The sequence below is a fragment of the Giraffa tippelskirchi genome, chromosome 14 (genome assembly GCF_054371585.1).
Source record: "Giraffa tippelskirchi isolate mGirTip1 chromosome 14, T2T-mGirTip1v1.2.pri, whole genome shotgun sequence".
Lineage (NCBI taxonomy): Eukaryota > Metazoa > Chordata > Mammalia > Artiodactyla > Giraffidae > Giraffa > Giraffa tippelskirchi.
The window spans coordinates 51,789,148-51,802,294 of NC_137288.1; positions in this window are offsets into that span (position 1 = coordinate 51,789,148).

Below are 13,147 nucleotides of genomic sequence, written 5' to 3' on the forward strand. Positions count from 1 at the left end.
GCTGGTAAAGAATCTGCCTGCAATGTGGAAGACCTGGGTTCAGTCCCTAGGTTGGGAAGATCCTCTGGAGAAGGGAAAAGGTACCCACTCCAGTATTCTGACCTGGAGAATTCCATGGACTACAGTCCAGTTCAGTTCAGTCGCTCAGTCATGTCCAACTCTTTGCGACCCCATGGACTGCAGGATGCCAGGCCTCCCTGTCCATCACCAACTACAGTTCAAGGGGTCACAAAGAGTCAGACACCACTTTCTATTTAGAGCTGAGTTTTAAGCATTGCTCACCTCTATTTATCCACAGATATCAGGCCCATATCCTCTCTCAATTAATAGTCTCAGATATCTCCGTGAACTCAGGATCATCATCACAGGTTCAATCTCCAGTCTGATGTCATGGCAATGTAACTTCTCAGGTGACTTGCTCTGTGAGCAGCCAGTAAAAGAGGAATGGACTACATCAAGGCTTCTCATTTTTAAAAAGGATTTTTTTTTACAAATGTAAAAATAACACATCTTCAACATGTCATCTATCAATAAAAGTTCTTGAGCTATCTTTTCTGAGATTAATACAAATATAATATAAAAGTATAACATCAAATTTGCATCCACTATTTAGAAAGAGAAAATAAAGGGAATTATTCTGTGGTCCAATGGCTAAGACTCCACCCTTTCACTGCCTAGCGCCTGGATTTGATCCCTGGTTGTGGGACTAAGATCCTGCAAGTCACACAGCACAGTCAAAAAAAAAAAAAGAAGAAGAAAGAAAAGAAAAATACATTTAATACAAGCAAATTCAGTGTTATAATTTTATATGTGCAAAAATGAAAAGCATACCCATTATGACTATGCCTTGAAACTCAGGACTATGAAAGAGACAAGCAGTCTTCAACCAAACGACCAGCCAAAGAAACAAACAAGAAGAAATAAAATAAAAGATAAAAAGGGAAAAGAAATCTGCACTAACGTATAATGCATTTGCAGACCCTGTCTTCCAAGACATTCAAGTAATGATTTCTTCAGGAATATGTCAGCAATAAATCCCTCCAATTTCTGTTGATTTCCTTGTGGAATACTTGGGTAGGTCAAATACTGACATGATCACTTAGAAGCACGCTGCCCTATCTAAGATTTTTCTTCTCTGACTCACTGATGGAAAGGTTTGGAATCTAGTAATAAGAGACGTAATGTCAGCAAATATTCCACTTGATCTCAGCATATTCCTTCCAGAAGCTTCCAACTGCTAGGAGATTTGCATGACAGAGGTAGCTAAGGACACACAAGGGTTTCTAGTGGCTTTGTTTACCACAAATGATGCTGGGTAGGAGATGGAGAGGTGACAGGTAAGTCAGTTGAAATCTCATTAGAGGCACTCTGTGACCAGGGTGTTCATACCATCTGTTCTGAACTCCAGCTGCTACAGTTCAACAGTTTGAAATGAAACATCCCTGTGCTTTGAATGGTCTGTCAAATTTCCATGATGAGATGGGTCCTTTCCAAGGTTCTGCCTGCGTCCTATGACTTTCTCAATTGTCAGGCTGCCCAGGTTTCATCTGTTAAGTTCCACTGTATTAAAGATCATGAGCAGAAGATCTTTTCTTTAAAATATTTTAAAGATATATTTAATTATCAATGAAGAGTGACCTTGGGAGCAGTTGGGATGAACACACAGTGTTGTCATGCTGACAGGCTCTGGAAGTTCTGTTACAGCCGGCCTGTTGTGGGGTGCTGTGGTGAGCCATGGGAAGTGCTATTTATTTGACTTTATTTGACCTGTGTGGAATGTAAAGTGAGGGTGGAGAGGGTCTCAGGGAGAGAGCAAGCTTTTAACTGTGGTAATGCAAGTAAGCCAACTTTTGAAATGACTTCTTTGGACTTAAGGTCAAATTCAATTTGCTGTATTGTTTTTCCTTTCAATAAAATGCTTGGGAAATCTGTCCTGAAGCAGACTGTGAGTTTTCTTCATTGAGCAGTGAGTGGTTTGGGGGCAGTGAAGTGTCTTTCATCTTTGAAAATAATTCCTGATAGATATGATTCCGAGAATTGTGCTCGTATATCAATTTTTCTCAAAATCTTTCAATAGATTTAGCCTACTTAATTTTTACTCTATAGAAAAATAGATATGACTAGTGTTATTGTTAATATTGATTAAGCAGGATGACCCCCATAACCAAAATCACTGTGATTAAATGAAACCATGATGAAAACTCCTTTGGTCTTAAGTGCCGCTAAATTCCCGCTTATGTTGCTTTCATTTTTTCTGTTATTGGGGCAGTTTTGATGCTGCTTGTGGTTAAAGAAAGTCTCATATTGGAGCTGACAAAGCTCTGTAAAAAGAGCAACTTTAAATACTGTTGATCAAAGTGACCAAAATCCCAACTTTGTTTCATATAACCTCCAATTTGTCCCTATAGAAATGCCTTCATTTGCATCAGAAAGATAGAAAAAAATCTTCTATCTTTATTTTATTTTCATCATCTCCATAATCTTCCCAAAGAGACTCTAACTTACCATCACTGTTAGTTTACACTTTCTGAAAACAGGAATGGTTACAATGCCAGTTTTTTTGTTATCCTCTTTTCTGGCTTATTATCCTATAGATCACTGAATCTCTGTCTTTTTTTTTTTTTTCAAGAATCTTCTCTACTCTCTGGATTTCATTTTATGTCGATTCTATTACTATTTCTTCAAGTTCATTGACCTTTTCTTTTGTGGTGTCAAATCTGCTATTAACCCTATCTAGTTATTTTCTAAAAATATTTTTTTCCTCAGAACTTTGAGTGAATAGGTTCATCTATACCTAGTATCTAGTGTTACTAATTAGAAGATTAGTGCTAGTCTCTTCTCAGTCCATTTTGGACTAGAATAGTGCCTGGCAGTGGGAGGCACTAATAATGTAATGTCCTATTGATGAATGAATAAATAAGCAAATGACTGCTTTTCCAATTTTTACCCGATATCCCCTGGATTAGAACTTCTCTGAGACCCTGGTGACAATCTTTTAGGTTCTATTCTGTTCATTAAACCAATTCTATTCTCTCTGAGATCAGTTACTAGGATTATTCACCTTAGTGTATTACTTGTTCTTAGTTTTCCTCAAAGATCTGATTCTTCCTAGTAATGGCTTATTTCTTCAGGTAGTTTTCTCTTTTTGCTCCTCTATAAATTTTATTCCTTTTACTTACATCCTCCATATAGTCATTAATATTTCTGGGCTACTGATGGTACATTTATGGTTGCATAGTAATAAAAAATACCTTTTTGGTAACTTCAGAGGGACCTTGGTGGACAGCGATGTGGACGTAAATGCTCTGTCCGCCATGTTGAATAGGAAACCTTGGCTGTAATTCTCAAATCTGATCAGTTTATTCATAATGCTTCCAATTTGCCTACTTCGCTTTTTACTTGAGGACATATCTTAATGTGATATGTAGTGCTCAGGGATTGTTGAGTAAAATCTGTTTCTCCTCATAAATATTCTTGTCTCCTTTCATGAACTTTTAGGGTGAAGCAGAACCAAAAACCAGACAACAAAGCAACACTTTTTTTAATTGAACAGATGTCTTTCCGTCTTGAGGCGCATGTTTATAAACTGTGAGGCATCAGCATTCTACAAGTGCAATCTTCCACTTTGAAACATCATTGAAACTTTTTAATATTAACTACTTGAGCGTGTTTTCTGCTTTTGTCTTATCTTTTCATCCTAAATATGAGGAAAACACCAAGTGACATTTGAAGAGAACCATGACAAGTTTATAGAAAGAAAATATGGCATCACTTTATGTTCTTTTAGTTTCTATTTCCTTGTGTTGATTTTATTTTTATATTCTTTGAAGATTGAATTAACTGTGTCCTCTGAACTCTGGGATTCCTACCAGATGAGCTATGTAATTAACCCGCAAGCCTTCTTAGAACATTTATGATGAATAAATCATCCCAGAAATTAAGCTGGAAGATTAAAAGTGATTTTTGGTATCAAAATTTTTGGACCAAAAATAATTTTCAGTTGATAAATAACATTGTGAAACAGTTAAACCTACAGTTGATTATCTGAGCTTTTATAGTTTCCCGATGTAGTGAGGGCAAATATGATCCAAAAGGATGACAGAAACTGGAAAGCACCTCAAGTTTGATAGACAATATTTGCAATAATTCTGTACCCTTTTAAGTGATTCAAAATCAAAGTTAAATGAATGCACTCTACAAATACATTTGGTCCGGTATTTATTTAGTATAAAAAAGAATAAATACAGTCTAAAGAATACATTTTATTTCCATTTTTTGTTAATCTCTGTATTTCTTATTGAAATGGTACATTCTGCATTAGAATGAACCCCTTGGGGTTACTGTGAAATATATGGAGATGACAAAACTTCATCCTGGCTTGAAGTGATAGCATAGTCCAGAGCTCTTATTCTTGAGGAATCATTCCCATTTATGTTTCTTTCATCTCTGTGAATTTTTGTGAATTCTTTTCCTGCACCAACATATTATTCCCTAATGAGGACATTACCATTTTTCTCTTTCCTTACCTAAAGGCTGTTAAAATCCACTGAGCTACTTAATTATTTAGTTAAGAGAAAACACCCTAATTGGAAAATATTCTCCTTCTGCGGCCAATTTTGGAATTCAGAGCTTCATAGCTACAGCTTAAGAGAAATTTGCCAAAAGAACCTCAAGATTCTAATTATAGGGATATATAATTTGCATAGATTTACATATACATTTCAATTTTTTGAGAATTGGGATGCAAACTGATAAGGATAATTACTGGAATATTTTAAGATTTTTTCCCCTGTGATTGACCTAAGCACGTCATTTATTTCAAAAAGGTATATTAGTTTGTTCTAATGAAAAGTGTCTCAAATAGACATAAATATTATTACTTAACATTCATGAGACTACCTGGAATAATTCTCTAATAGTGAAAATTGTAGTCTGGTGGGTCTATAGTCATCTGGACACAAAATCATGTGGGGGAATCTCCCAGATTAGGGTTCAGTTACTCTGGAGTGAGGCTTAGACCTCTTGAGTCTTTTCACAGCCTCCTGAGTCACTCTCTGAGCAGTTGGGTAGAGTAAGCAACTGATGTGAAACATACCACGTATCATTTTACAAATGCTGCAACAGAAAATCACAACTGAGTTGTCATTAACAAACTTCAACAGGGGCAATGTAGTGAGCATTTTTTAAATTAATAATCCCCTTGGAAAGACCTTATTGTAACTGGCATGAAATCCAAATTACCAATCCTCTCATCCTTCCCTCCCTCCCTCTCCCCTTCCTTCCAGTCTTCCTTTGATAGAAATCAAAATGATATGGTCTTCCTAGCTATCCTCGGAAGCTGAAGCGCCAATACTTCGGCCACTTGATATGAAGAGCCACCTCACTGGAAAAGACCCTGATGCTGGGAAAGATTGAGGGTGGGAGGAGAAGGGGGTGACAGAAGATGAGATGGTTGGATGCTATCACTGACTCAATGGACGTGAGTTTGAGCAAATTCTGGGAGATAGTGAAGGATAGGGAAGCCTGATGTGTTGCAGTCCATGGGGTCACAAAGGGTCAGACACAACTTAGCGACTGAACAACAACAACAAGCTATCTGAAGTGATTAGGAAGAAATGCCCGTAAATTTTAATACTGTTTTATGCCTGATATGCTTTTATGCAAAATCTGCATAAATTCCTCTACATTGCCAGGTACACTCAGTTCAGTTCAGTTGCTCAGTCATGTCTGACTCTTGGCAACTCCACGGACAGCAGCACGCCAGGCTTCCCTGTCCATCACCAACTCCTGGAGCTAAGGAATACTGAGAAATACTGAGGGCTTCCTAACTCTGTCTTTTCACTGTTTTCTCACTAAACTGACTCCTTCTAATCAGAATGGTCTGTGATATGTAGTTGCTGCTGCTGCTGCTAAGTTGCTTCAGTCGTGTCCGACTCTGTGCGACCCCATAGATGGCAGCCCACCAGGCTCTGCCATCCCTGGGATTCTCCAGGCAAGAACACTGGAATGGATTGCCATTTCCTTCTCCAATGCATGAAAGTGAAAAATGAAAGTGGAGTCGCTCAATCGTGTCCGACTCTTCGCGACCCCATGGACTGCAGCCCACCAGGCTCCTCTGTCCATGGGATTTTACAGGCAAGAGTACTGGAGTGGGATGCCATTGCCTTCTTTGGTGATATGTACACTTGGTATTAGTCACATTCACAAAGTCAATTTTTTTCAATATTAACATTTCTAATCATTAATTTATAAACTGTCAAATACAAGGTTACACCTGGCAGTCCCAGGACAGCCACCAGGAACATGTATGCCTAGTAGTCTGTAACTCTAGAAATCAAATTTTGGGCATTTTATGTTGGTTCTATAAACATAGATGCATCTTGATCTAAGAAAGAAAAATGCACCAAGAAATCTATAACATTTGAGCTTGCATCACATACTCATATTCAGGTGATCGCAGCATAGTTTCTTCATGGACTTGATGTATGTGTTTTTTTGCAAAGTCACTGACAAGAGTCAACTGATGATTATTATAAAGAGCTACGCTGAAAATTAAAGACATGCGCATAAACAAGAAATCACGGAATTACACTTAATACCGCTTGACAAGATTAAATATCTAACTCTTTCAGGTAAATAAGGAGAAATCTTATGTTCTTTTGATAAAGAAAATCAAAATTTCATAACAAGCACGTTCAGTGGATTTGCTATGTGTTTAAAACTTCTGAAAGCTTTAAAAATGTCTGAGGTCAAACAAGTTACTGATAGTCACTAAGAAATTGTTTGAAAATATAGTAACTTTGGGGGAAAGTTCATATGTTCTTCTAATGTTCCTATTTTTGCCCCATTATGACTTAAAAAATTTCCTCCACAAATGATATCAGGGAAGAAACAGCGAAAGAGTTCCTCTTGTGTGCAAGCCAGCTAGTTAACCACATCTACTGAACACCAGGTGGCTAATGGTACCCAAAGAGGTTAATTTTGCCAGCATCAAACTGCTTTCCTATATGATCATTTTGGCACCAAATTTTGCATCTGCAAGTGGACAAATTAGGAATATAAATTGGAAGTTTATACTGTGTAAAATTCAGCCTAAATTGTAGAAACTAAATTTTTTATTTCGATGTGTATCCAGACCTTACTTTCATAGATATAAAATTACTGAATTAAGACAAAATGTGTCCATAAAAGCCAACTCAGCATGTCATCACTTCACACATGTGACACTAACACCAGTGACCTTTGGGGAGTACATTCATAGAATTAAATTATCTCTTCATTTTATGTAGCATTTCTTGAAGGACGTTCCGTGAAATTTTAGAACATCCTACATGGGAAGCAGAAAGTAAGAGAGAAAAAGGAGATTTGGTCCTGAAAGCTTGTGAAATAATGTCTTTAGTTTTAAAGCACGGTGCATTTAAAACCCTTCTTTTACTGAGGCTGGTGATGTGTTCTAGTAAAAGACTATTTTCCAGGTTTCTTTGTAACAAAGTTGTTGTTGTTTAGTTGCCATGAGACCCAATGGACTGTAGCCTGCCATGTTTCTCTGTCCATGGGTTTTCCCAGGTAAGAATAGCGTAGTGCCATTTCCTTCTCCAGGGATCATCCTGATCCAGGGATCAAACCTGCATCTCCTGCATTGGCAGGCAGATTCTTTACCATCTGAGCCACCAGGGAAACCCCCTATAACAAAGTACAACCTTGTAATAAGCACTGGTCAAAAGAAATAAGATAGAATTTTGGATACGATGTCCAGGTAGAGTGTTAGAGGAAGCTGGTCCTCTTTTTGCCTTCAGTCCTTCTGCCTTGGACAGCAGACATGATGGCTGAAGCTTCAGCAACCTTACGATGCTCTTGAGGACAGAAGTAATAAGCAAAAGATGCAGTTAGAAACAGAATGGGCTCTGAGGAATTTGTGGAACTGCTTACCTGACCCTGTTTGCCTGACTCAACTTTCATGGTGTGAAAACAGTTTTACACGAGAACAATGCTTATACAACTGTTGTTTGAGGTTTTCTTTTTTATGCAGCCTGAATTAATTCTAAGTGCTACTGCCAGCAGAGAAGAGGCATGACCACTGTGGCCACCAGCAGTGCCCCCTTTCCCTCCCCTAGAATTTCCAGCCATCAGCAAAGGGGAGGGATGAAAGTCACTGGAAGAAGCAAATAGCCTAGCACAGTAAGTTAGTCCTGATCTATTGGCTGGTCTCGTTGATTCCAGCAGAGAACTTCTCCAGGCAGGACACTATGTCCTTGAGCCTGTGGACATCTCAAAAGCAAGTAAATCTTTAGACTGAATGCATAAAAATCATTCCAGCCAATCAGCATGGTTTAAGTGAAAGTGACTCAGTCGTGCCCGACTCCTTGTGACCCCATGGACTACACAGTCCATGGAATTCTCCAGGCCAGAACACTGGAGTGGGTAGCCTTTCCTTTCTCCAGGGAATCTTCCCAACCCAGGGATCGAACCCAGGTCTCTTCCATTGCAGGTGGATTCTTTACCAGCTGAGCCACAAGGGAAGCCCAAGAATACTGGAGTGGGTAGCCTATCCCTTCTCCAGGGGATCTTCCCAACCCAGGAATCAAACTGGGGTCTCCTGCATTGCAGGCAGATTCTTTACCAACCGAGCTAATGGTTTAAAGAATAGAGTATTAAACCAACACTCAAGAAATTGGGATCCCAGCAAGTTTCCACATGTAACTAACTCTAGGGAAATCATTTTTGTTTTCTGAACAGTAAGTGAATTACTCCATTGCTGTCATGAAGGTGAGTCTTTAATGTGACCCTTGTTTTCTCTCCAGTGATGGTCCAACTCTGACTCCAGTTGAAGGTGACCCAAAGATAGTGGGAAGGTAAAAAAGCCTTAGGCAGGAGGCAAGCCAAACAAACTAAAATTAGATTTTATGTAATAGTCTCTGCTGATTGTGTATAATTTTACGTACTATTATACACTCAAGGTGAATTGAGGATGGTAAAAGAAACTACATAAAACTTATTTTGGAACAGATTCTGTTGTACTAGAGCAATAATAAAGAAGTAGCTGTAATGCCCAAGCTTCTCTTTTCTTTTCCTCCTTCGAAATATTTATTCTGTGTCTAGGTATAGCATGAAAGTGAAAGTGTTAGTTGCTCAGTCATGTCCAACTCTTCGCGACCCCATGGACTGTAGCTTGCCTCTCGTGTCCATGGGATTCTCCAGGCAAGAATATCAGAGTGGGTTGCCATTTCCTTCTCCAGGGGATCTAATCGACCCAGGGATTGAACCTGAGTCTCCTGCATTGCAGGCAGATTCTTTCATCTGAGCCACCAAGGAAGCCCGAGGAGTATCTGCATTAGATTGTGAGAGTGGACACAGTTCCTTCCCCTCCTTACATGTCTGCCTGGCATTCTGTTGCTGCCTCTGTCTCCCCGCTTAGCGGCCAGCCCCTAGAAGCTAGCTGCCCACAGACACACAGGTGAGCCCAGTCAAGGCCAGAAGGACGATCTGCTGCTGCTGCCAAGTCGCTTCAGTCGTGTCCGACTCTGTGCGACCCCATAGACGGCAGCCCATCAGGCTCCACCATCCCTGGGATTCTCCAGGCAAGAATACTGGAGTGGATTGCCATTTCCTTCTCCAGTGCATGAAAGGGAAAAGAGAAAGTAAAGTCGCTCAGTCGTGTCCGACTCTTAGCGACTCCATGGACTGTAGCCTACCAGGCTCCTCCGTCCATGGGATTTTCCAGGCAAGAGTACTGGAGTGGGGTGCCATTGCCTTCTCCGGAAGGACGATCTAGATGAGCCCAAACTGCTGACTCACAGCATCCACGAACTAAACAGATAGTTATTCTCTTAAGTCACTCATTTCTGGGAGTGTTTGTTATTCAGCCACAGCTAAATGATACTTACTCCTGTGACTATCTGAAACTAAATTTCCTTCTGTTTGTTTTTTTTTTTTCCCCTTTCCTCAAATGTAGAAAAAAAATAAGGAGACTTTTCAGGGCAACGTTTTCCTCCGTAAACTATCCTGTGCAGGGCAGGAAAACAATGGAAGGAATCAAGGACTCTTCTGTGTTCACCTTAAGGCCATCAAACTAACCGCATTGTTATTTTGTGCTGAAGCAAATGCCTAGACATCACTGTATATTGCCTTTCTTTATAATGAGATTTCATTATTTTTTAATGCCCTGGTCGGCTTTGCCAGAAGCAGGCAAATCTGATATGAACTGACTGTGCTAGAGGTAACTGGGCTGTGAGGTCTGAGTGACTCTTTGTCCAGTCACTGCCCTATGAAGGGTTTCCCTGGTGTCTCAGAGGTAAAGAATCTGCTCATGATTCGGGATACCTGGGTTCAATCTCTGGGTCAGGAAGATTCCCTGGAGAAGGGAATGGCTACCCACTCCAGTATTCTTGCCTAGAGAAGCTACAGTCCACAGGGTCACACAGCGTCATATATGACTGAGCGACTAACACTACCCTATGAAAAGGAAGGTCTCCATTGCCTCGTCCTGGGCTCCTGATATAGTCTCACTCCTTCCTGCTCTTCCCCACTCCATGCAGGAAAACAGCAGCCTGCTTTCATTTTCAAGCTTCAAAGTTAATTTTGAAATAATATGTTTGTCCTCCCATGAAATCTTTGAGGTTTTTGTGGGTAAGTGCAGATATTGGCTAATTCAATAATCTGTTTTCTGATGCCCCACCTCATTCTGCAGAGCTCTGACTGCAGTGGCCGCAGGGGTCTTGTTTTACAAGTCGACAGATTAGGAACCCTGCTCAGCATGTAAATTTAGTGGTATTATACAAAAACTCCTCAAGCATCCATCTCATGCTTGCCACCATGCCTGGATTCACTCCATCAGCTCATTATTTCTTCTGATCTTAAAGGTTTTTTGATGTTTAAGAGTTCCTCCCTAGAGATAAACCTCCCTGGTATCACCACTTAGCACATCTGCGGGAATTAACTGATAACATCCTTGTAGGATGGAGGACAGGTCCTGAGAAAGCTAGGCAGTCATTTCAGAGACTTCATCAAGTATTTGGGGGCCTCTCATTTTTAGCTTTAAAATGTTTCTCTGGAAGGCTCTGCTGATTATTCACCAAGGCCTCCAAGTCTCTCACACTCAGCAGATGACGACTGACTTCTGTTCTTTGAGATGCTAATGTTCCCTCATTACTACTTTGGTAGCAGGTTTATTTCACTGTTGAGTTTTGTTCATGTCAAAGAATTTCATAAGAACTCTTAAAGGTCATCTCTTCTGATTCTCCCTCCATCCTGATTTTATAAACCAGAAAGGAGGATCAAAGAGGTCAAGTGACCTCCCTGGGCTCTGAGACTCTCTCCCACCACCCAGCTGCCAGGTTCCTCTTCTGAAATACACACACACAAATACACTCACACACACACACACACACACACACACACACACCCAAGGGTCCTGGGATTTGGAGGAGTCTAGCTTGGGATTAAAATTAAAAGATGCTTGCTCCTTGGAAGAAAAGCTATGACAAACCTATACAGCATATTAAAAAGCAGAGACATCACTTTGCTGACAAAGGTCCATCTAGTCAAAGCTACGGTTTTTCCAGTAGTCATGTATGGATGTGAGAGTTGGGCCACAAAGAAGGCTGAGCACCAAAGAATTGATGCTTTTGAACTGTGGTATCGGAGAAGACTCTTGAGAGTCCGTTGGACAGCAAGGAGGTCAAACAGTCAATCCTAAAGGAAATAAACCCTGAACATTCATTGGAATGATTGATGCTGAAGCTCCAATACTTTTACTACCTAATGGTGAAGAGCTGACTCATAGGAATAGACCCGGATGCTGGGAAAGATTGAAGGCATGAGGCAAAGGAGACAACAGAGGACGAGGTGGTTGGATGGTATCACTGACTCAATGGACACAAGTCTGAGCAAGCTCCAAGAGATGGTAAAGGACAGGGGAGCCTGGGTGCTGCAGTCCATGGGGTCACAAAGAGTCAGGCACGACTTAGCGACTGAACAATAAACAACAAGAAGCTTGGGATTAAATGGAGAAAGGAGGGGAAGAGAGGGAAGAAATGGAAAAAAGGAAGGAAGGAAAACACATTTCAATGGGGAAAAGGCGTTAGGAGTACAGATGTGTGCCAGATCTTCAACCCCTCAAAGCTGATGGAGACCACCTTTCTGAGTAATCACAATACCACCAGGAGGTCACGGTGGGGTGGGCTTTGTACTCTGCTTACAGACTTGTCAGGTTATAGCAAATGGAGTAATACTTTGAAAGAACAATTCAATGATTTCATAATACAGAATAAAGCTCAAATTTCTTGATGTGGTGCTCAGATTCCTCCAGAACAACACTATGATATCACCCATTTTTTCCCTACCAGCTTTATTGAGATATAATTGTCAGTATTCATGTCCAATTCTTTGCAATCCCATGGACTGTTGCTTGCTGGGTTCCTCTGTCCACGGGATTCTCCAGGCAAGAATACTGGAGTGGGTAGCCATTCCCTTCCCAACCCAAGGATTGAACTTGGGTCTTCTGCATTGGCAGAAGGATTCTTTACCATCTGAGCTACTAGGGAAGCCCCATAATTGTCATATAACACTGTTTCAGTTCAAAGTGTGCAGCATAATGGAATAGTTATCCCAATAAGTTTATGAAAACCCCTCATCTCCTGTAGATACAATATCACCTTTTAATCCCCCACTAAACCTCCACACATCATATTCCGCCCATGGACACCCCATGGGCTACTTGCTGCCACAGTGTGTGCTGTTCCCACTCTCATATCAAATGTCCTCCCTCCTCTGTCCTGCTTGGTTACTTTCTTTTCCTTCCTAAAGCCCTCACCACTTCTGTGAGTACTTCCAGGCTCCTTCAACTCTCCAGGAGGTGTATATGGTTTTGTTTTCTTTTTATGTGGTCTTCGGGTTCTTTGTTCCTTTGTGCAGAGCTTGTGAAAATAAACTATGGTTGGTCACATGCTCGTCTCTCTTTCTCCCTTCTTGAGTTTGCCAGGTCCTCCTGAAATAAGAGCTCGGAGGCTGCCAGATATTCAATAAATATTTGTTAAAGGTTAATGCTTATGACTTGGCTGCTTCGGGTGATGTTTACGTTTCTGTCTGCCACATCTCCTCAGGGTTCAGGAGGTTACTTCTCCTGGCCAGGCTAATCAAAGGCATGCGA